Raw genomic sequence first — 23,124 nt, 5'->3', positions numbered from 1 at the left:
TTTGCCGTGGCGCCTAAGTCACGCAGTTGCAACCGCAGCTGCAGGAAGGTAGAAACCAGTGCCCAGTCCCATCCTGGTGGCTGCAGAGTGCCCAGCTCCAGGGACCCCCAACTTTGGGCGCGGGTCGAGCAGGAGCAGTGGACTGGGGCTGCGCAGTCACCTGGGGCCTGGGGCAGACCGCACCGTGAGCTCAGTTTGGTGGTGGGCGCCTCAGCTGCAGCTGCCGCCTGCATGCTGTGCCCACGAGAGCGCAGTTTGTGGCCACGCGCGGGGCCATTACCTTCCGAGGTGCCAGTGCGCGCTGGGGCCCAATGGCTCTGCTCCGTATATTTCTTCTCCGAGAGGTTGGAGACGTCCCTCTCAAAGAAGCTGGAGGGTCTCTGTCTGAGGTCTGGGCCAGACCGTCTTGCTTTCTGGTGCTGGTCAGGGTGGGGGCTGGGCGGGGGGAAGGGCGAGGGCTAGTTGTGGCCTCTCTGAAGCCGATAGCCGGGCCATGAAGAAGATCTTGGCTGTGGAGAGCCAGAAGGGCCAGGTGCCCCTGAGCTCCTGGAATAACCGCATCTTCTCTGACCCCTGGTACCAGACCCCAGATGAGGATCTGGAATATCCACAAAGCTGCGTCCAGGGGAAAGCGTGGAAGCTGCAGCGGAGCCTCCTGCTCAAGAGAAAAGGCCAGTCTGAAACCTACAAGAAGAACATGTGTCGGGAACTGCGGGCTGTGGGCTGGGGGCTACTGGAGGAGGTGGGCAGGTGGGGAGAAGCACCCCCTTCAGAGCTGGGGGCTTGGGGAGTGGGGGCGAGGGGAGGCTTGGAAAGAATGGAGTGTGTGGGGCGGGCCGTCCTGGTCCCCAGGGCGCTGGGCTTTTTTCCCTGGCAGACTCCGCAGCGCCTGAGATGTGGACGCCTTGGAGGCGGAGGGCCCAGGCCATCTTTATGAGCAGCAAAAGAAGCCCAAAACTTTAGCTGGTTCCTCCACCCACAGTTCCTCTTACAGAGCACTTCAGAGAGAATTTTAAAGCGGCATAACAAAATTGAGTATATACAGTGTTTTATTTTTAATGTACACATTTTAAAAGATAATATTAGATACATTATAGAAAGGAATGTAATGAAAGAAATAATTCCCATAATATATCACCTTCTGGGCTAAAAATTCTTTGGCTAAAACCCAATATTTATTTTATATTAATGAATGCCTACATAAATATGTTCTTTACTGAGGGACCTTAGAAGGACACTTTGAAGTGGGAAGATGGTTCATGTTCTTGAATAAGAAGACTCATTTTTCTCAAGATGTGAGCTCTTTATCAATTTTACATAAACCAAATAAAGCTATCAAAATTTTTAACGTTTTTGAATTACACATGCTTTCACTATTGTGATGACATTAAGAAAATTTTTGTAACAGTTAAAAAAGTCTTACCTTTCTAGATATCAAATGTGCTATTAATTTCCACAAATAGTTTGCTAACAGCTGAAAAGATAGATAAATGAATACAAGAGAATAGAAAATCCAGGGACACTCAAATATATGTAAGAATTCAGAACTTGATAATGGTGATACTTTGTACTAGTAGGAAAAGATGAATTATTTTCATAAATGAAAGGCCTGCTTTTTGGAGGAAACTAGCTAGATTTTTATGTCACAAAAATAAGTTCCTCATACAATATAGATTGAAAATTTTAAATATGTAAGATGAGAGAAACATCAGAAGAAAACACAAATACCTTACTTATACAGAAACCTTTTTGTGTTGACAAAAACCTGTCTAAGAAGCTCACAAGCAAGCCTTCTGAAGGTTGATCTAGCAAAATAAAATTAAATCACCCTATATATAACAAAAAATAACAAAACATAAGGCAACATACTTATAAAATATTTACCATATATGTGTATACATATTAGATTAAATATGGATTTTCATTTTACAGAGAATTATTTCAAATCAGCCTGAAAAAAAAAGACCCTAATTTAACATTGAGCAAAGCAGTTCTTTCAGATCTGCAAGTGACCTATGCTCATAGGAAAAAATATTTTGTGTTCTTGGTAAGAGAAGGAATTTAAAAGAGGTATAAAATATTGTTTTCTGTCCACAAATTTTGTGAGGATGAAAAGCAGTGATATTATACTGCTGCTTAAAGTTGCTGATGGCCTTTCAAATGGACAATTTGGTGGTAAGCATTACATTTTTAAAATGTATATTCCTTTTACTGATCAATTCCATTATACTAAAATCTATTTAGAAGACAATGAGAGATACATGCGATTTCATAATTTGAAGGTCTTGAATTCCAGTGTTTTTATAGTTTGGGGTTTTACAATAAGTCTTTAATCTATTTTGAGTTAATTTTTGTATATGATGTAAGGAAGGGGTCTAGTTTCAATCTTCTGCATATGGTCAGCCAGTTATCCCAGCAACATTTATTGAATAGGGAATCCTTTCCCCATTGCTTGTTTTTGTCAGGTTTGGCAAAGATCAGATAGCTGTAGGTATGTGTACTTATTTCTGAGTTCTCTATTTTGTTCCATTGGCCTGTGTTTCTGTTTTTGTACCAGTACTATGCTTTGGTTACTGTAGCCCTGTAGTGTAGTTTGAAGTCAGGCAGCATGATGCCTTCAGCTTTGTTCTTTTTGGTTAGGATTGGCTTGACTATGTGGGCTCTTTTTTGGTTCTATATAGATTTTAAAATATTTTTTCTAGTTCAGTGAAGAGTCTTAATGGTAGTTTAATAGTAAAAGCATTGAATCTATAAATTGCTTTTGGCAGTATGGCCATTTTAATGATATTGATTCTTCCTATGCATGAGCATGGAATATTTTTCCATTTGTTTTTGTCATCTTTGATTTCTTTGAGCAGTGCCTTGTAGTTTTCCTTGCAGATACCTTTCACCTCCCTAGTTAGCTGTATTCCTAGGTATCTTATTCTTTTGGTGGCAATTGTGAATGTGAGTTCATTCCTGATTTGGCTCTTAGCTTGACTGTTGTTGCATCTCAGGGATAAAGCCTACTTGCTTTTGGTGGATAAGCTTTTTGACGTTCTGCTAGATTCAGTTTGCCAGTATTTTGTTGAGAATGTTTGCATTGACATTCATCAAGGATACTAGCCGAAGTTTTCTTTTTTTTTTTTTTTGTTATCTCTGCCAGGTTTTGGTATCAGGATGATGAGTTAAGGAGAATTTTTCTCCTCCTCAATTGTTTGGAATACTTTCAGTAGGTATGATGCCAGCTCTTCTTTGTACAACTGATAGAATTCAGCTGTGAATTCATCTATTCCTGGGCTTTTTTTTACTTGGTAGGCTATTTACTACTGCCTCAATTTTAGAGCTTGTTTTTGGTCCATTAAAGGATTTAATTTCTTCCTGTTCAGCCTTGGAAGGGTGTATATGTCCAGGAATGTATCCATTTCTTTTAGATTTTTTAGTTCATGTGCAAAGAGGTGTTCATAATATTCTCTGATCATTGTTTGCATTTTTTTGGGGTAAGTGTTAATATCCCCCTTGTTTTTGATTGTGTTTATTCAAATCTTATCTCTTTTATTCTTTATTAGACTAGCTAGCAAGTCTGTCCATTTTATTAACTTTTCCGAGAAAGTATCTCCTGGATTTTTTGATCTTTTGAAAGATTTTTTATGTCATTATCTTCTTCAGTTCAGCTCTGATTTTGGTTTCTTGTCTTCTGCTAGCATTAGGATTTGTTCACCCTTGGTTCTCTAGCTCTTTTAGTTGTGATGTTAAGTTGTTGACTCGAGATCTTTCTAGCTTTTTGATGTGGGCATTTCGTTTCCCTCTTTGTGGGCTATAAATTTCCCTCTTTACACTACCTTAGCTGTGTCCCAGAGATTCTGGTAGGTTGCATCTTTGTTGTCATTAGTTTCAAAGAACTTCTTGCATTCTTCCTTAATTCCAGTATTTACCCTATGTTCACTCAAGAGCAGGTTATTCAGTTTTCACGTAATGATGCAGTTTTGAGTGAATTTCTTAGTCTTAATTTCTAATTAGATTGTGATGTGGTTCAAGGGACTTTTTGTTATGATTTCAGTTCTTTTGCATTTGTTGAGAACAAACCTAGATTTTACATACAAAATGCATAGGTGATACCAGTGACAGGCATTGAAACTGATTTTGCCCAGTTCTTGATTCACTGTGAGCAATTAATGGCAAAACGAATCCAGGAGGCACTTTTTGATTTGGGGAGCTTGGTTTTTTAAGGGCTAGAGTAGCTTAGCCTTTATATATATATACATATTTATCATGTATTTTTATGGTAACATAAATATATCTGTGTTATATATTTATATTTAAACATATTTATAAGATTGACTATATTGACTTACTCTGTTTTCTGTTGCTATAACTGAATACCTGAGACTAAGTGATTTATAAATAAATTTATTTCTTACAGCTCTGATGGCTGGGAAGTCCAAGGTTACAGGGCTTATCTGGTGAGGATCTTTTCCCTGGTGGGGACTCTACAGAGTCTCAAGGTGGTGCTGGGTATTACTTGGTGGTGGCCTCACAAGAGACAACCAGGAATGAATTAATCCATTCATAAGGGCTTGGCCTCCCAAAGGTTCTACCTCCCAAAAGTTCTCCCTCTCGAAGATTCTACTAGTCACTTCCCAAAAGTTCTACCAGTCACTTCCCAAAGGTTCTACTTCTCAACACTGCTACGTTGGGGGATCAAGTTTTCAACACATGAACTTTTGGGGAACACATTCAAACCATATCACCACTTCAGCTGTCTTGGCTACTATCTGCACCTTTTACGTTCAATCCTTGTATATCTTTGAATCTATAGTGTGTCTCTTATAAATAATATATATAGTTGGATCACATTTTTCTTATCAGTCTGACAATCTCTGCCTTTTGATTGTATTGTTTAATCCATTCACATTTAATGTTACTATGATATGCTTGAATTTACTTCTATTTTCCTTATTTTTAACGTTTCATATTTTTTTATTCTTTTATTCCTCCTTTACTGCTTTTTCATCAAGTGAATATTTAAAAAGTTAACTAAACTCAAAGATTCTTGTACTTAGGAGAATGAATGCTTTTATACTTTTTTGGTAAACGTACATCACATATAATACTACCTTCCTGGCCTACTTCACAGAATGATATGGAAATCAGTGAGACAGTATGAGACAGAGACTGAGAAACCACTGTGTGTTATACAAACACAAAGTATTGTTTCTAATTAAGTACTGGAGCAATGTTTAAAAATCAGTGTGGGATGGCCATGGTAGCTTAACACCTGTAATCCCAGCACTTTAAGAGACTGAAGAGGGTGGATCATGAGGTCAAGAGTTAGAGACCAGCCTGGCCAACATAGTTAAACCTCATCTCTACTAAAAATACAAAAATTAGTCAGGCATGGTGGTGCACGCCTGTAGTCCCAGCTACTTGGGAGGCTGAGGCAGGAGAATCGCTTGAACCTGGGAGGCGGAGGTTGTGGTGAGGTGAGATAGTGCCACTGCACTTCAGCTTGGGCAACAGAGTGAGACTCCATCTCAAAAAAAAAATTAGGGTGAAATTAAGTAGTAGTGTTTTACAAAAAATGAATTTTGAAAGGGTATGTGTACGTGTTTAGGTCATGTTTTTGGGGCTAGTTAGTATGAAATCTATTTACCTAAATTCTGTAAGACTACTTAAAATGTTTATTAAATTTTGAAATTCATGTAACATGTTAAGATCATAGCCTTGACTTGAGAAATAACTGGTTCCCAATCATTGCTTTCTGTGTTATGCACCTTGCAGTGATTACTTCTCCTCTTCTGTGTCCAGGTGACTGGATACTGTTGACTGATTAGGTAATTTATTTTAATGAAAACACACCAAGTAGATGGTGCCGATAAGTCATAGACTTTGTCAAACTTTTCAGCATTCCCCAAGCAGTGTGGGCCCCTGCTTCTGCAGAGCTGACAGCTGGAGGGATCAGGCACTAATGTTTTAGTTTAATGAGAGACGTGCTATATGCAGCAAAAAAGCTGAGATGAGCTAATCTAACAGTGAACTTGCAGTTTACAGAGGAGAAGACATCTGACGTAAAATGTAGAAGTTAGCCAAATAGTCATGAGCTGTGAAGAGCTTTCCATAGGTGAGAAAGTGCATTTGAAATGCACTTACTTGAGAATCCAACTCTGAAGTGAATTAGATTGCCTCCATTAAGTCATTTTAAAAGGCCAGGCACCATGGCTCATGCCTGTAATCTCAGCACTTGGGGAGGCTGAAACGGGAGGATCTCTTGAGCCCTGGGATCCAAGACTAACCTGGGCAACATGGTGAGACCCCATCTCTACCAAAAAAAAATATTTAAAATTGTTCAATCATCCAGATTTCAAGGGTGAAGACAAAAAGTTGTTCAGCCATTTTTCTCAAACTAAAGCTCTCAAGCCGTAAGTGCTTGCTGTTGTTTAGGTGTCTAAAATTTTAGTTGCCCAGAATCTAATCTAGAAGAGTAGCTTTCAGGTTGTTATTTTGAAGCCATGAAACCTTTTCTTCAATATTAATTTTGTAAAGAAATTCACTATGTCAAATATGTAATACAGACCTTCTGTGAATGAGGAATGTGTGAGAGATCCTCTGTTGCTCCTTTATGATCATAAAAATACCACATACTTTTTAAGAAAGCTGGTCAATATAAGAAAATATATGTAAAAGAAATGTAAAATTGTCCCTAAATTTTACTTAAGTGAAGATAACCACTTTGGCATTTAACTAGACATATTTTATATATCCCTATGTATGCACTCAAAAAATTAATCTGTATAAATAGATCTTTTATGCTGATGCTTTATAACCTGATTGTTTTCACTCTCTAGTCTGTTGCTATCTGTGTCAGAAACTTTGGGTTTATTGGCTTAATAGCTGCACAGTATTTTTGCATAGATGTACCATATATTAATTCCCTATTCATGACATTTGGGCTGTTGCTATTTTTCACTTTTACAAGTGACTCCTCTGCAGTGACTCTTCTTTTCTACTCATGTTTGTAAACTTTTGTGATTATCTTCTTAGAATAAATTCCTGGGAAAAGAATTTCTAGGTCAAAGGGCACATACACTAAAAATTTTCATAAATTGCCAATGTATTTAACTAATAATGAATATCAAAATATTTACATTTTGACTCTGTTTGTGCAGGCAAATTTTTATTTCCTGTGTTGTTTTAAACTAAATTGAAAGAAAAAAATTGAGTGGTAAAAAATATTTGAAAAAATGTTTTACCTTTAACAAATTTAAATATTTTATATAATTCATAAAAGAAAGCCATGCTCTCTAATACTTGTTTAAAAATATTAACCTTTAAAGTAAAATCTTTGAAATTAAGTTATTTCAAAATGTTTTCATTTAGGTAATGTTTGGGCTTCCAAATATGAATAACTGTTTCTTTCATATGTCAATATTAAGAAAAATATTTTGAAGATAACATTGGTTGATCTCTAACATTTTCCTTTCACTTCAATGTTTGCATTGTACGAAAATAGTCTTACTGCCATTAACACATTTTCATTATAGGCAGCATAATGGAGAGCAGTGTTTCAATAGCCCTTTGTCAGATGGGTAGATTGCAAAATTTGCTCCCATTCAGTAGGTTTCCTGTTCACTCTGATGATAGTTTCTTTTGCTGTGCAGAAGCTCTTTAGTTTAATTAGATCCCATTTTTCAATTTTGGTTTTTGTTGCTGTTGCTTTTGGTGTTTTAGACATGAAGTCTTTGGCCATGCCAATGTCCTGAATGGTATTGCCTAGCTTTTCTTCAAGGATTTTTGTGGTTTTAGGTCATATGTTTAAGTTTTTAATCCATCTCGAGTTAATTTTTGTATAAGGTGTAAAGAAGGGGTCCAGTTTCAGTTTTCTGCGTATGGCTAGCCAGTTTTCTCAGCACCATTTATTAAATAGGGAATCCTTTCCCCATTGCTTGTTTGTGTCAGTTTTGTCAAAGATCAAATGGTTGTAGATGTGTGATGTTATTTCTGAGGCCTCTGTCCTGTTTCATTGGTCTATATATCTGTTTTGGTACCAGTACCATACTGTTTTGGTTACTGTAGCCTTGTAGTATAGTTTGAAGTCAGGTAGCATGATGCCTCCAGCTTTGTTCTTTTTGCTTAGGATTATCTTGGCTATGTGGGCTCCTTTTTGGTTCCATAGGAAGTTTAAAGTAATTTTTTTTCAATTCGGTGAAGAAAGTCAATGGTAGCTTGATGGGGAAAGCATTGAATCTATACATTACTTTGGGCAGTATGGCCATTTTCACAATATTGATTCTTCCTATCCATAAGCATAGAATGTTTTTCCGTTTGTTTGTGTCCTCTCTTATTTCCTTGAGCAGTGGTTTGTAGTTCTCCTTGAAGAGGTTGTTCACGTCCTTTGTAAGTGGTATTCCTAGGTATTTTATTCTCTTTGTAGCAATTATGAATGGGAGTTTGGTCGTGATTTGGATCTCTGTTTGTCTATTATTGGTGTATAGGAATGCTTGTAATTTTAAAACATTGATTTTGTATCCTGAGACTTTGCTGAAGTTACTTATCAGCTTAAGGAGATTTTGGGCTGACACGATGGAGTTTTCTAAATATACAATCATGTCATCTGCAAACAGAGACAATTTGACTTCCTCTTTTCCTATTTGAATACCTTTTATTTCTTTCTCTTGCCTGATTGCCCTGGCCAGAACTTCCAACACCATGTTGAATAGGAGTGGTGAGAGAGGGCATCCTTGTCTTATGCCGGTTTTCAAAGGCAATGCTTCCAGTTTTTGCCTATTCAGTATGATATTGGTTGTGGATTTGTCATAAATGGCTCTTATTATTTTGAGATACATTCCATCAACACCTAGTTTATTGAGAGTTTTTAGCATGAAAGGGTGTTGAATTTTATTGAAGGACTTTTCTGCATATATTGAGATAATCATGTGGTTTTTGTCATTGATTCTATCATATAATGATGGATTACATTTATTCATTTTCATATGTTGAGCCAACCTTTCATCCCAGGAATGAAGCCAACTTGATTGTGGTGGATAAGCTTTTTGATGCACTACTGGATTAGGTTTGCAGTATTTTATTTAGGATTTTCCCAACGATGTTCATCAGAGATATTGGCCTGAAATTTTCTTTTTTGTCGTGTGTCTGCCAGGTTTTGGTATCAGGATGATGCTGGCCTCATAAAATGAGTTAGGGAGGATTATCTCTTTTTCTGTTGTTTGGAATAGTTCAGAAGGAATGGTACCAGCTCCTCTTTGTACCTCTGGTAGAATTCTGCTGTGAATCCTTCTGGTCCTTGACTTTTTTGGTTGGTAGGCTATTCATTACTGCCTCAATTTCAGATCTCATTATTGGTTCATTCAGGGATTCAACTTCTTCCTGGTTTAGACTTGGGAGGGTGTATGTGTCCAGGAATTTATTCATATCTCCTAGGTTTTTTAGTTTATTTGCATAGTTTTCTAGTATTCTCTGATGGTAGTTTGTATTTCTGTGGGATCAGTAGTGATATATCCCCTTTATCCTTTTTTATTTCATCTATTTGATGCTTCTCTTTTTTCTCCTTTATTAGTCTGGCTAGTGCTGTATTTTGTTGATCTTTTCAAAAAAGCAGCTCCTGGATTCACTGATTTTTTTGAAGGGTTTATCATGTCTCTATCTCCTTCAGTTCTGCTTTGATCTTAGTTATTTCTTGTCTTCTGCTAGCTTTTGAATTTGTTTGCTCTTGCTTCTCTAGTTCTTCTAATTTTGAGGTTAGGGTGTCGATTTTAGATCTTTTCTGCTTTCTCTTGTGGGCATTTAGTGCTATAAATTTCCCTTTACACACTGCTTTAAATGTGTCCCAGAGATTCTGGTACACTGGTCTTCGTTCTCATTGATTTCAAAGGACATTTTTATTTGTGCCTTCATTTCGTTATTTACCCAATAGTCCTTCAGGAGCAGATTGTTCAGTTTCCATGTAGTTGTGTGGTTTTGAGTGAGTTTCTTAATCTTGAGTTCTAATTTGATTGCACTGTGATCTGGGAGACTGCTTATTATGATTTCTGTTCTTTTGCATTTGCTGAGGAGTGTTTTACTTCCACTTATGTGGTCAACTTTAGAATAAGTGCGATCAGGTGCTGAGAAGAATGTATATTCTGTTGATTTAAGGTGGAGAGTTTTGTAGATGTCTTTTAGGTCTGCTTGATCCAGAGCTGAGTTCAAGTCCTGAATATCCTTGTTAATTTTCTGTCTCATTGATCTGTCTAATATTGACAGTGGGGTGTTAAAGTCTCCCATTGTTATTGTGTGGGAGTCTAAGTCTCTTTGTAGGTCTCTAACAACTTGCTTTATGAATCTGGGTCCTCCTGCATTGGGTGCATATGTATGTAGGACAGTTAGTTCTTCTTGATGCATTGATCCCCTTACTGTTACATAATGCCCTTCTTTGTCTTTTTCGATTGTTATTGGTTTAAAGTCTGTTTTATCAGAGATTAGGATTGCAACTCCTGCTTTTTTTTTGCTTTCCTTGTGCTTGATAAATATTCCTCCATCCTTTTATTTTGAGCGTATGTGTGTCTTTGTGTGTAAGATGGATCTCCTGAATACAGCACACTGATGGGTCTTGACTCTATCCAATTTGCCAGTCTTTGTCTTTTAATTGGGGCATTTATCCCATTTACATTTAAGGTTAATATTGTTATGTGTGAATTTTATCCTGTCATTATGATGCTAGCTGGTTATTTTGCCCACTAGTTGATGCAATTTCTTCATAGTGTTGATGATCTTTACAATTTGGTATGTTTTTGCAGTGGCTGGTACAAGTTGTTCTTTTCCATGTTTAGTGCTTCCTCCAGGAGCTCTTGTAAGTCAGGCCTGTTTGTGACAACATCTCTGAGCATTTGCTTGTCTGTAAAGGATTTTATTTCTCCATCACTTATGAAGCTTACTTTGGCTGGATATGAAATTCTGGGTTGAAAATTATTTTCTTTAAGAATGTTGAATATTGGCCTCCATTCTCTTCTGGCTTGCAGGGTTTCTGCAGATCTGCTGTTAGTCTGATGGGCTTCCCTTTGTGGGTAACCTGACTTTTCTCTCTGGCTACCCTTAACCTTTTTTCCTTCACTTCAACCTTGGTGAATCTGATGATTATGTGCCTTGGGGTTGCTCTTCTCGAGGAGTGTGTTTGTGGTATTCTTTGTATTTCATGAATCTGAATCTGAATGTTGGCCTGTCTTGCTAGGTTGGGGAAGTTCTCCTGGATAATCTCCTGAAGAGTGTTTTCCAACTTGGTTCCATTCTCCACAACTCAGTTTATTTCATTAAGTTGGCCTTTAATCTCTGATATCCTTTCTTCCACTTGATCAACTCAGCTATTGATACTTGTGTATGCTTCACAAATTTCTCATGCTGTGTTTTTCAGCTCCATCAGGTCATTAGTGTTCTTCTCTAAACTGGTTATTCTGGTTAGCAATTCTTCTGACCTTTTATCAAGGTTCTTAGCTTCCTTGCATTGGGTTAGAACATGCTCCTTTAGCTAGGAGGAGTTTGTTATTACCCACCTTCTGAAGCTTACTTCTGTCAATTCATTAAACTCATTCTCCATCCAGTTTTGTTCCCTTGCTGGAGTTTTGATCTTTTGGAGGAGAAGAAATGTTGTGGCTTTTGGAATTTTCAGACTTTTTGTGCTGGTTTCTCCCCATCTTTGTGGATTTACCTACCTTTGGTCTTTGATGTTGGTGACCTTCAGATGGGGCCTCTGAGTGAACATGCTATTCCTTTCTGTTTGTTAGTTTTCTTTCTAACAGTCAGGCCCCTCTGCTGCAGGTCTGCTGGAGTTTCCTGGAGATCCACTCCAGACCTTGTTTTCCTGGGCATCACCAGCGGAGGTTGCAGAACAGCAAAGATTGCTGCCTGTTCTTTTCTCTGGAAGCTTTGTTCCAGAGGGGCACATGCCAGATGCCAGCCAGAGCTCTCCTGTATGAGGTGTCTGTCAGACCCTACTGGGAGGTGTCTCCCAGTCAGGATACACAGGGGTCAGGGACCCACTTGAGGAGGCAGTCTGACCCTTAGCAGAGCTCGAACGCTGAGCTGGGAGGTTCACTGCACGCTCTTCAGAGTCATCAGGCAGGGACGTTTAAGTTTGCTGAAGTTGTGCCCACAGCCACCCCTTTCCCCAGGTGTTCTGTCCCAGGGAGATGGAGGTTCTATCTATTAGTCCCTGACTGGGGCTGCTGCCTTTCTTTTCAGAGGTGCCCTGCCCAGAGAGGAGAAATCTGGTAGGCTGGCCTTAGCGGCCTTGCTGAGCTGTGGTGGGCTCTGTCCAGTTCAAAGTTCCCAGTGGCTTTGTTTACACTGTGAGGATAAAACTACCTATTCAAGCCTCAGCAATGGCGGATGCCCTTCTTCTGCCAAACATTCAATTATGTCAGATGTTTCTTTTCCCAAGCATTCAATATTGTCAGGTTTTTCTCCTGCCAAATATTTAATCTGATGTGTCTTCTGCCAAATATTCAATCTTGTCTGATATTTCTGCTGATGATGCAGTCTTCTCAGATGTTTCTTCTGACATACATGCAATCTTCTTAAATGTTCTTTCTGCCAAATATTGAATCTTGTCAGATGTTTCTTTTTCTATTTCTTCCCACAAAGCCTCCCAACTCTGATGGGGTGCTTCTCTTACATCCACCCAGCTCCTCTTGTTGTCTGCAGCCCCCAGTTGGCAGTTCCTGTTACCTCTTCTTATTGTCTGTTTCATACAAGTTTTTTCTCTTGAGCATAAGGATCTGCTTCAGCTTCCATACTTTTTTTTCTGGATGGAAGATTTGTGAATCTTCCTGAAGTTCTCAACTGGAATTTTGCACTGATGTAAGATGTTATCACAGAAGGAGCTCAGGGGCACCTGGCACTTCTGGCTCTTTACAGCAAATATCTTTTTCATGGCTGTGACTACCAACTTCAATAACACCACAGCTCACCCTCACTCTTCCTCACCTTCCCTCCAACCCCAATGCCAGCAAGCAATTTGCTCTGGCCAAGATCTCCGACAGAGATCTCATCGTCTTGAGACTCTTAGAGAACAAACACACCATCTCCAGCCTCTCAGAGCAGAAACACACAGTCTCCAGCCTCTCACAGAAAAAATAAATAAATAAATAAATAAATAAATAAATAAATAAATAAATAAACCTCACCATCTCCAGTTTCTCAGAGGAGAGTCTGGCCATCTCCTACTTTGCAGTGAATAGACTCACTGTCTCCAGACTGTCAGATGAGAGACTTACCTCTTGCAGCCTCTAAGAAGAGGACCCCAATGTCTCCAGCCTCTCAAAGGAGAAACTCATCATCACCAGCTTTTGGAGGAGAAACTGGCTGTCTCCAGCCTCTCAGAGAATGACCTTTACATCTCCAGCCTCTCACAAGAGAAACTCACCATGTCCAGCTTCTGGAAAATAACTCACCATCTGCAGCTTCTCAGAGGAGAAACTGGTTGTCTTTAGCCTCTCAGAAAAGGAATTCACAGTCTCTAGCATCTCAGAGGACAAACTTATCATCCTGAGCCTCTCAGAGAAGAAACTTACTGTTTCCAGCCTCCTAGACAGAAACTTGCTGTCTCCAGCCTCTCAGAGGAGAAACGGTCACCAGCCTCTTAGAAGAAGAAAACCTTGCTGTCTCCAGCCTCTTGGAAACAAAACGGCCATCTCCCGCCTCTGAGAAGAGGACCTCATTGTTTTCAGCCTCTCAGAAAAAGAACTCACCAACTCCATCCTCTCAGAGGAAGAACTCACCATATCCAGCCAATCACAGAGACTCACACTCCCCAGCCTCTCAGAGGAGAGACTCACTGTCTTCGCCTCTCAGAGAGAAAACTCACTGTCTCCAGCCTCTCAGAAAAGAAACTAACCATCTCCGGTCTCTTGCAGAGGGATCTCACTATCTCCAGCCTCTCACAGGGGGACTTCATGTCTCTAGCCTCTCACAGGATGACCTCACTTTCTCCAGCCTCTTAGATGAGGAACTCACAGTCTCTGGGCTCTAAGAGAAGAAACTCATCATCTTGAGTCTCTCAGAAGAGTAACTGACCATCTCCAACTTTCCAGCAAAGAAACTGGCCATCTCCTACCTCTCAGAAAAGAACCTCACCATCTCCAGCCTCTCGGAAATGGAATTGGCCATCTCCCGCCTCTCAGAGGAGGACCTCAATGTCTCCAGACTCTCAGAGGAGGAATTCACAGTCTCCAGGCTCTTTGAGATGAAACTCACTATCCTGAGCCTCTGAGAAGAGAAGCTCACCATCTCCAACCTCCCAGTAAAGAAACTGGCCATCTCCTGCCTCTCAGAATGAGGATACACCATCTCCAGACTCTCAGAAGAGAGACTTGTCATCCTCAGCTTCTCAGAGAAGACACTCACCATCTCCACTTTATTGGTAGAAAAGCTCACAGTCTCCAGCCTCTCAGAAGAAAATCTGGTCATCTCCAGCATCTCAGAGGAGCACTTCTCCTTCTCCAGCCTCTCAGAGGGTGGAACTTGTAGTCTTTAGCCTCTTAGAGGAGAAACTCATCATCTCCAGCCTTCTCTCAGAAGGGAAACTGGCTGTCTCCAGCCTCTCAGAGGAGAAGCTTTTTGTCTCTAGCCTCTCGGAGTAGGACCTCACCATCTCCAGCTTCTCAGAAAAGAAATTAATCATCTTCAGCCTCTCAGAGGTGAAACTCACCATCTACAGCCTCTCAGAAGAGTACCTTGCTGCCTGCAGTCTCTCAAAGGAGAAAATTGCCATCTCCAGCCTCTCAAAGAAGAAACTGTCTCCAGCCTCTCAGATGAGGAAATCTTCATCTCCAGTCACTCAGGAAAGAAACTTACCATCTCCAGCCTCTGAAAGAAGAAACTTGCTGCCTCCAGCCTCTCAAAGGAGGAACTCACCATCTCCAGTCTCTCATAGAAGGGCATAATTTTCTTCAGCCTCTCAGGAAAAAAAAAGACTTGCCATCTCCAGCCTCTCAGAAGAAACTCATTGTCTCCAACCTTTCAGAGGAGAGAGTCACCATGTCCAGTTTCTCAGAGGAGGAGCTCACTGTCTTCAGCCTCTCAAAGTAGGGCTTTGCCATCTCCTGCTACTCAGAGAAGAAGCTCCCCACCTCCAGCCACTCAGTGGAGACACTCACTATCTCCAGCCTCTCAGAATAGAAAGTTACCATCTCCAAATTCTCAGAGGAGCCTTTTGCCATCTCGAGTCTTGCAGAAAAGAAACTCATTGCCTCTCAGAGGATGAACTCAAAGTCTAGCCTCTCAGAGGAGGACCTCACAATCTCCAACCTTTCAGAGGATAAACTCATTGTCTCCAGCCTCTAAGAGGAAGACTTTGCTGTCTCCAGCCTCTAAGAGAGGAAATTCACCATCTCCAGCATCTCAGAGAAGAAACTGGTTGTCTCCAGCCTCTCCAAAGAAAACCTCGCCATCTCTAGCCTCTCAGAGGAGGACCTCACTGTCCCCAACTGCTCAGAGGAGAAACTCATCATCTCCAACCTCTCACAAAAGAAACTGGCTTTTTCCAGTCCCTCCAAGGAGGCTCCACCATCTGCAGCCTCTCAGAAAAGGACTTCATTGTCTTTAGCTTCTCAGAAGAGGAACTCACCATGTCCAGCCTCTCATAGGAGGAACTTGCAGTCTCCAGGATCTCAGAGGAGAGGCTTATCATATTGAGCCTCTCAGAAGAGAAACTGGTCATTTCCAGTCTCTCACAGGGAGAACCACCATCTCCACACTCTCACAGGAACACCTACCATCTCCAGCCTCTCAGAGGAGAAACTCACAATTTCCAGCCTCTCAAAGGAGGGACTCACTGTCTTCAGCTTCTCAGAGGAGAAGATCACCATCACCACATTCTAGAGCAGAAACTTACCATGTGCAGCCTCTCAGAGGAGGACCCTGTTGTCCGCAGCTTCTCAGAAGAGCAACTCACAGTCTGTGCCCTGTCAGAGGAGAAACTTGCTGTCTCCAGCCACTCCAAGGAAAACCTTGCCGTCTCCACGCTCTCAGGGAAGAAACTCACTATCTCCACTCAGAGGAGAAACTTGCCATCTCTAGCCTCTCAGAGAAGGAAATCCCTGTCTCCAGCCTCTCAGAGGGGAATCTCATGGTCTTCAGCCTTTCAGGGGACAAACTTTTTGTCTCCACCCTCTCAGAAAAGAAGCTGGCTGTCTCCAGCCTCTCAAAAAAGAACATCACTGTCTCCAGCTTCTTAGACAATGACCTCATTGTTTTGAGATTCTCAGAAGAAAAACTCACCGTCTCCAGCATCTCTGAGGAGAAACAGGCTGAGCAGAGACATTAGGCACCAGCGTGCATGGCTACCTCAGCAGGCCAAGGCCTGGAGCATGGGGAGAAATCAGGCATGGTGAGCAACCACCTTCAGCAGTGTCTTGTGGGCACCTAGGGCTGGTGGCGGCTGTTGCTGAGGCGCTGGGGTGCTGGTGGGGCTCTTTGGAGCCTGCAGCCTATTCTGCTTCAGGGCCCACCTGACTTCACCTGTTGCTCTTATTGACCCACACAGGAGGCTTGGAACCCTGGTGCCTCACACTCTACAGCCATTGGAATTGAGCTGAACACATTTCCATCCTCCTGCAGCTGTGGAGCAAACTGCCTAACTTAGGCATCGGGGCTGGGACTGGCCCTGTGGTCCATGCTACTGGTGGTGTGGGCAAGGCGAGGGGTTGCCTCTGCTGCTGCCTCTTGTCATGTACAGGGGACAGCTGTAGCTGAGCTGATAGCTGGAGCTGGTAGGGCTTGTCCTAGATGGCCTGTGAATTGCAGACTGCACCGCCCTTCTACCCTAGGGTCCTCTCTGTTTTAGGGATCTCTGCCACATTCCACCTCACCCCTGATATTCTCTCTTAAAAGGATTTTGTAGAGAAATAAGATCCAACTAGAAGGCCTGGCTCTGAGATGCAACAAAGCAGGCCATTTATAGTGTCCAAAGGTCACTCTAGTCTTTGCCATGTTCCCAGAACCATTGAAAAGAGATACACTATTACTGGGTAGCTCACACATCCAGGAGGTCAGCATGCAGGTTTGATACAAGGATTGGGCTGTCTGTCCAAACCACGTTTATGCAATCAAAATACTGGGTTGGGGTTTGGCTTAGAACTGCAGGTCTAGACAGCTACCGGGATCCTCCAAAGAGCATTGTACCACAACTCAGCAATATGGATTGCAGGAGTGGAAAGGTATAATCCCTTTCCTCACCCATCATAACGATCACAGCTGACACTCCCATAGCAAAAGATGGGTTAACAAGGGCAGAGCATAACAAATTACTTAATCAATGTTTTATGTGACATGGGAACCTTTGGAAATGAAGGCCCGAAGGCTCAGGGAAACCTATTGTTAGGCTTAAGTGACATGAAGAATGGGCAGCCATGTAGAAATGTGACTGGACAAGAGGGCATGGTCTAATGATAATAGACGGAGGGTGGAAACCCACCAAGGCCTGTTTATTTAGACTTTTCTTGGCCTTTCTGGGCAGCATTTTTTCTTCTGGGTATGGGGCAGAACCCCTCTGGAATGAGGGTCTTTAAGGAAGAAGAGAGTGATATCTTTAGGTTTTATGGCTGTCTTTCAGGGAAAATGGGCCCTAGTTTATATGATTTTCTCTGGGGAAGAGGAATTCTGGTTGCTATGACTCCTTTTGGAGGAGAAGGAGGAGTGGGAGACAGGAGAACAGGAGAAGGTCAGAGAGACCTTGCTTCTGAGGCTGCTCTGAGGCCTTCCAATCCCCTTTAGTTCAAAGTACTCAGCAGGCCAAACACCATACTTGGGGGATCGTTTCCTGAGCCCCAACAGGATAAAAGGCCCAGTCCCTGACACTGAATCATCCCTAGAAAAAAGACAATGTAACAGAACTCAGTCATACCAACTGCTTCAAATGCCAGTTCTGCCTCTTACTTGATGTGTGACCTAACCTAAGTGTCTAATCTCAGTTTCCTCATCTGTAAAGAGAGGATATTAAGATGATTCCTTCAGGGGGTTGTAGTGAAGGTTTAATATATGCTATGTATGTAACACGTAGTGGAGTGGTGCATGAAATATTGTGATAGATTAACACTTGTTAACGTTGAAGTGATTACTGGGTGTTACAGAGAGCTGGGACACAGGGCAGGTGAAAGAGCTACTGACAAGGGTCATAGGATGAAAGGTCTGAGTCAGAGAGGGGGAGAGAAGCCTTGTGGAGCACTGCAGTTGGCAGCGCTGCAGTTAGGGGAGGCCAGTGCACAACAGCGGGGATCCAGTCAGGGTTGCGTTTCCTGCATGAACTATGTTTACTGGAGGAAAACCCTTACTTCAGGTTTCCACTGATGTGAATCAAGGCCCTTTCACTGAGGCCCTTCTGTTCCCCATCTGAAATAATCTAAAATTCCTCTGGGCTCTGCCCCCAGACCATGCAGTTTATACTTCCTACCTCTGCTTTAAACACACACTTCTTGCACCTGCCACTAACCTAGTACATATTTTGCCTATGTGATGTGTTTATTTTCTGCATGTAAGCTCCACAAGGACAGGATTTTCCATCTGTTTTGTTGACAGTTTTGTCATTGTCATCATCAGCACTATAATGGACTCTGGCACAAAGTAGGTGCTCAGTACGTCTCAGCTGAATACCTGGCTAAATGAATTAATGGGTGAATTGTGATGGGTCTTCAAGTCTTCCTATAAAGGCACAACTATGCCTCTAGCTGGAAGGGTTAGGGCAGGGTAGGTAAGATAAATGCACTTTTCTTGTGAGACAAGCTAATCTCTCAATGGAAGAGATATCATGTTTGCCTAGTGTACCATATTTCTTTTCAGCTCTCCTGACTCAGAATTAAACAAGCTCATCCTCACAGCTGTCACCCAAGATTCCGAGTTCCATCTATACTATTGCAGGTGTGATATCTGTGGAATATTTAACCAAAAATGTTAAGCCTCCACATCTAAACTTGAAAAATGATAATTGCTATCACAGGAAATTACTTTCTAAATGGAGCATGCTATGGAGTAAATTAAGTCCATCTCACTACCTAGTCACGTAGGTGCCACCAGAATGTCCTTTAAAAAATTTGTACTTTTTCTTCTAGGCACTAAGCCTTATGAGGGCAAGTATGGTGTCTACTCCAATGTTACTTCAGCACCTCGTATAATCCAGTGCTTGTTACATGGAATGTGACAGAAATGATTTGATTAATATGTAAATTGTAATGAGTAATCCAATTCTGGTGGTACATTGAAAAGAGAGAAATGTTTTCTCATTGATGGCAATTAGTGGTAAAAGCACTGCATGAGAAATACAAAAGATAACTTTAGCTTTAGTCAAAAAGCTATGAGATGTTGATGAAATTCCTTAACTCTTTAAAGCTTTTATAAATATGTGATTTAAACGAATGATACAATTATAGTTTGTAATTGTAGTTTGTAATTAATGGAAAACATTAATTTTTGTTTGTTAAATCAGAAAATAAGTGACCTGAAGCAGCAAATATTATTACTTTTGTTGCATAAATGGTGTTTTACAAAATCCATTAGTTTATTAATCTGTAAAGTAGTGATAATAATTTCTGTTTTATGTGCGAAGTATAAAATTGATGTAAATTTCGCAAACTGGGAAATGCTGTTAAAGTGTTTCCCAAGTAGTCTGTTATACTGCATTTCAGCTTTGTTTATCTCTCCAATGATGCATAAAATTGCAGAAGTTTTGGCTTAATACTATTTAAAATTTTTTATTTGTCTTGTTTTGTTTGTAGTATTGTGACTTTACTGTTATCAGGTTACCACAGAGTTAAGTATTTCTTTTTGTATTGTCCATATTAAATTAAATTTTGATAATCTCTCTGTGTAAACCAGTTTTTATTGGCTCTTGGGTTGTTATAGTTAAATACTTTAGGTCAAACATTTTAGGATACACTAATTTCAAGTAAATCACTCAGAAGGAAGCTCATTTCTGCATATTTCTTTTACTGCTTGCTTATCTAGGTGACAAATGCCCTTCCAACAATTAATAACATTGAATGTTTAAAATCTTACACAAGTGATACAAAATTAGCTTGAACCACAGATTTTGAATATTTAATAAAGTATTAGTGAAGAAAACAACCAACCAAATTTTTAAAAATCCAATTTATTGTTTTGACAGACCTCAAACCAAAAGTCTCATTTTAAATTGCTGCAGTCTTTTCATTTGCACCATTATGGTTAAAAGTTTGCCTGTAATTTTATTATAAACCCTATTTCCAGATTCTATTTGGCAATACAAATTCATTCTGATTTAAGAACTTTAAAAAATGTTGCTATAAAGATAATACCACAAAATTTTAGTTTCTAAATTCATATGACTCTAGGGAATACTGATAGCATTCCCTTTTTTATTTTCTAAAAGTATAGGAGACTTTTAGACCAGAGAGATTTAAAAATTTTTTTCTTTCTTGGTCTCCATAAAATGTTTATTCAGTGATATTTTTTGTTACTCCTGGGCATATATCTATATCTATATATTGATTGATTGATCTGTCTATTTGATATGCTTTCTTAAAGGAAGTGGCAACCAGATAATTACTTTTCTGTGTAAAACTTATTTGTATAAATAAACTTGAGTTATTAATATAATCTATAAAAATGAGAACATTTTGCATAACCAGAAGATACTACTTTAGGTTTAGATATTTCTGAGCCAAATCCCTACATAATTGTGCACATATATTAGTAATGGTAATGCCAGTTTCTATAACAAAAACTCCTCACGTAATAACAGTTTATTTAAAGCTCATGAAACAGTCCTGGATAAGGGAGAGTCAACTGGGAGTCTCTCTTCTATATAATTGCTTAGGCAGCTAGTTTGGAAGAGACCATCATCTTCAACATATGGCTTCAAATGTGGTCATAATTGCCTTCATCCCTAGTATATGGAAGAGGAAAAGAACATGAGAGAGTGTGCTTGTGAATTTTATTGACAAGGTCTGGAAGTGAAATGTGTCATTTGCACTAAAATTTCATTGACCAGAGCTCTTGCAGGCTGGAAGATGCAGTGTAGTTTATTACATAACAAGAAAATGAAAGCACAGATTTTGAAGAACAATTATTCCTTTGCTACAACATACATGATTAATTCACAACACTGAGGACAAATTAATATTGCTACATTTAAACTTTTAATGTAAACAGAGGTGTTAGTGTTTCCTATCTAATTTTTTGGAAATTATCTATCTTGGGCAAATGGGTATCTAGTCGAAACTTAGGCAAAGTTTAATTAGAGAAAAACATTCTATTTTTTAAAAAATATATGCAAAAAGTTACTTTTTCCTAGGAATACTGAGTTAAAAAATTAAAATTACCATGATTCAATGCATAGTTTTGAAGAGATAGATAGCTTGGAACTTATTTCACCAGCCTGCAATTACTGCCCTCCAACTGGTCCAAGCCATATGACAATGATTGGTCGTGAGTACATTTCACTTGTCGTAGTCAATGTCTTCAAAGTCAAAGTCTTTGTCTATACTATAGCTTCTTAAATTAAGAATAATCATGGAAGTCACGTGGAATAATATAATAATGCCTAATTAATAAAATATGAAACAAATAACTATCTCTTTAAATTATTATAATATGGTTTTGTCAAGCAGATCATTTCATAAATCATGTCTCTAATCACCTTCATGAATCAAATCCTTATTTTTAACAAATTCATTAAGATCACAGACAAACCTTGGAATTCCTGAAAGCTGCTTCATTTGCTTCTAAGACCTACATGTCACCATGGTCCCCTAATCTCCTAATATGAGTGAGTGGCTTGTATGTATCAGAAATAGAGAGCACGATGATGAATGGGAGCTTATGGCCAACTGAAAGGTCACACACATATGAGACCTTTACCTTCTCTCACTGCAGTGGTAGTACTGCATGAATTCATAGCAAAGAGAAAAGTAAATGTGGCAGGGTGGGCTGCCTAAATTTATCAGCAGAACTGAAACTCAAAATATGAACAGATGTATAGGTGGGAATGACACAACTTTTCCCGGTAAAATATTTTAAGTCCTTGGCCTATGCATGGTGAAAAATGCACTATTAATCATTTTAAGTTCACTAACCCAACCAATTTGCTTTGGTACTTTATGTACTTTAGTAAAAATGGAATATTTATCATAGAGCTATTTTTAAAGTTCTAAAATATAATTCCTAAGAAAAACTGTAATTGGCATTTCTTTTAGTTTGTTTTTGTTTTTTTGAGACTGAGTCTAGCTTTGTCACCCAGGCTGGGGTGCAATGGCGCCATCTCAGCTCACTGCATCCTCCGCCTCCTGGGTTCAAGCGATTCTCCTGCCTCAGCCTCCCGAGTAGCTGGAATTACGGGCGTGCACTACCATGCCAGACTAATTTTTGTATTTTTAGTAGAGACAGGGTTTCATCATGTTGGCCAGGCTGGTCTCCAACTCTTGACCTCAAGTGATCCATCCGCCTTGGCCTACCAAAGTGCTGGGATTAAAGGCGTGAGCCACCGTACCTGGCCTGTAATTGGCATTTCTATTCTTGAAGCTCTGACACTGTTCATCTCTCTCTCTAAGCACACAGAGTGGGACATGTAGAAAAGCACTCGCAATGTTTCTGAACTCTACACATCTAGTCACCAGCAATGGGCATGGAGGTAAGAGTGGCCTGACTGCAGAAACACTTAGGGACTATAGCTAAGCTGGTTTTAGGAATAGCCTCATTATTATCCATATTATCCTTAATATCTTGGTGATATCAGACAGTCAATGAAGACCTCAGACTACGTCCCCTCCTCTCCCTCTTCCCCATACATATGGAATACTCCAGGCCCATTCTTCTAGTAATCGTCTTCTATTTTTTTCCTACTGCATCTCATCAAACGTTATCTTTCCTGTCTCCCACAGCTTGGCACTCACTAGAGAACTAATAGTCTAACCTAGCCTCATAGTATATTTGCATAATAAAGGATGCCTTAGGAAACACAGGTCTACAGTGCTCCAAAGTGACTACACTAGTAGAGATTTTAGAGAGCATGGATTACTGGTAGTAAAAGTAGGTGTGGGACAGAGACCATGTTAATGCCTGTGATAGCCTCCAGTAATCTCCACCTCCTGGTGTGTAAGCCTGTGTAATCTCCTTCCCTTGGAAGTG

At 40.1% G+C, this 23,124-nt stretch overlaps 1 long non-coding RNA gene across 1 annotated transcript; it reads left to right on the top strand.

Moving 5' to 3' along the window:
- Window positions 1-275: 275 nt before the first annotated feature.
- Window positions 276-5,685, top strand: LOC101127766 (uncharacterized). Its single transcript, XR_002007058.4, has 3 exons — window positions 276-389; window positions 584-2,175; window positions 4,403-5,685. It is a non-coding gene; the product is annotated as an uncharacterized lncRNA (long non-coding RNA).
- Window positions 5,686-23,124: the final 17,439 nt, after the last annotated feature.

The sequence above is a fragment of the Gorilla gorilla genome, chromosome 7 (genome assembly GCF_029281585.2).
Source record: "Gorilla gorilla gorilla isolate KB3781 chromosome 7, NHGRI_mGorGor1-v2.1_pri, whole genome shotgun sequence".
In the NCBI taxonomy this organism is placed as follows: domain Eukaryota; kingdom Metazoa; phylum Chordata; class Mammalia; order Primates; family Hominidae; genus Gorilla; species Gorilla gorilla.
Note: the sequence above shows the minus strand (reverse complement) of the source record. Positions and strands in the feature narration are given on the sequence as shown.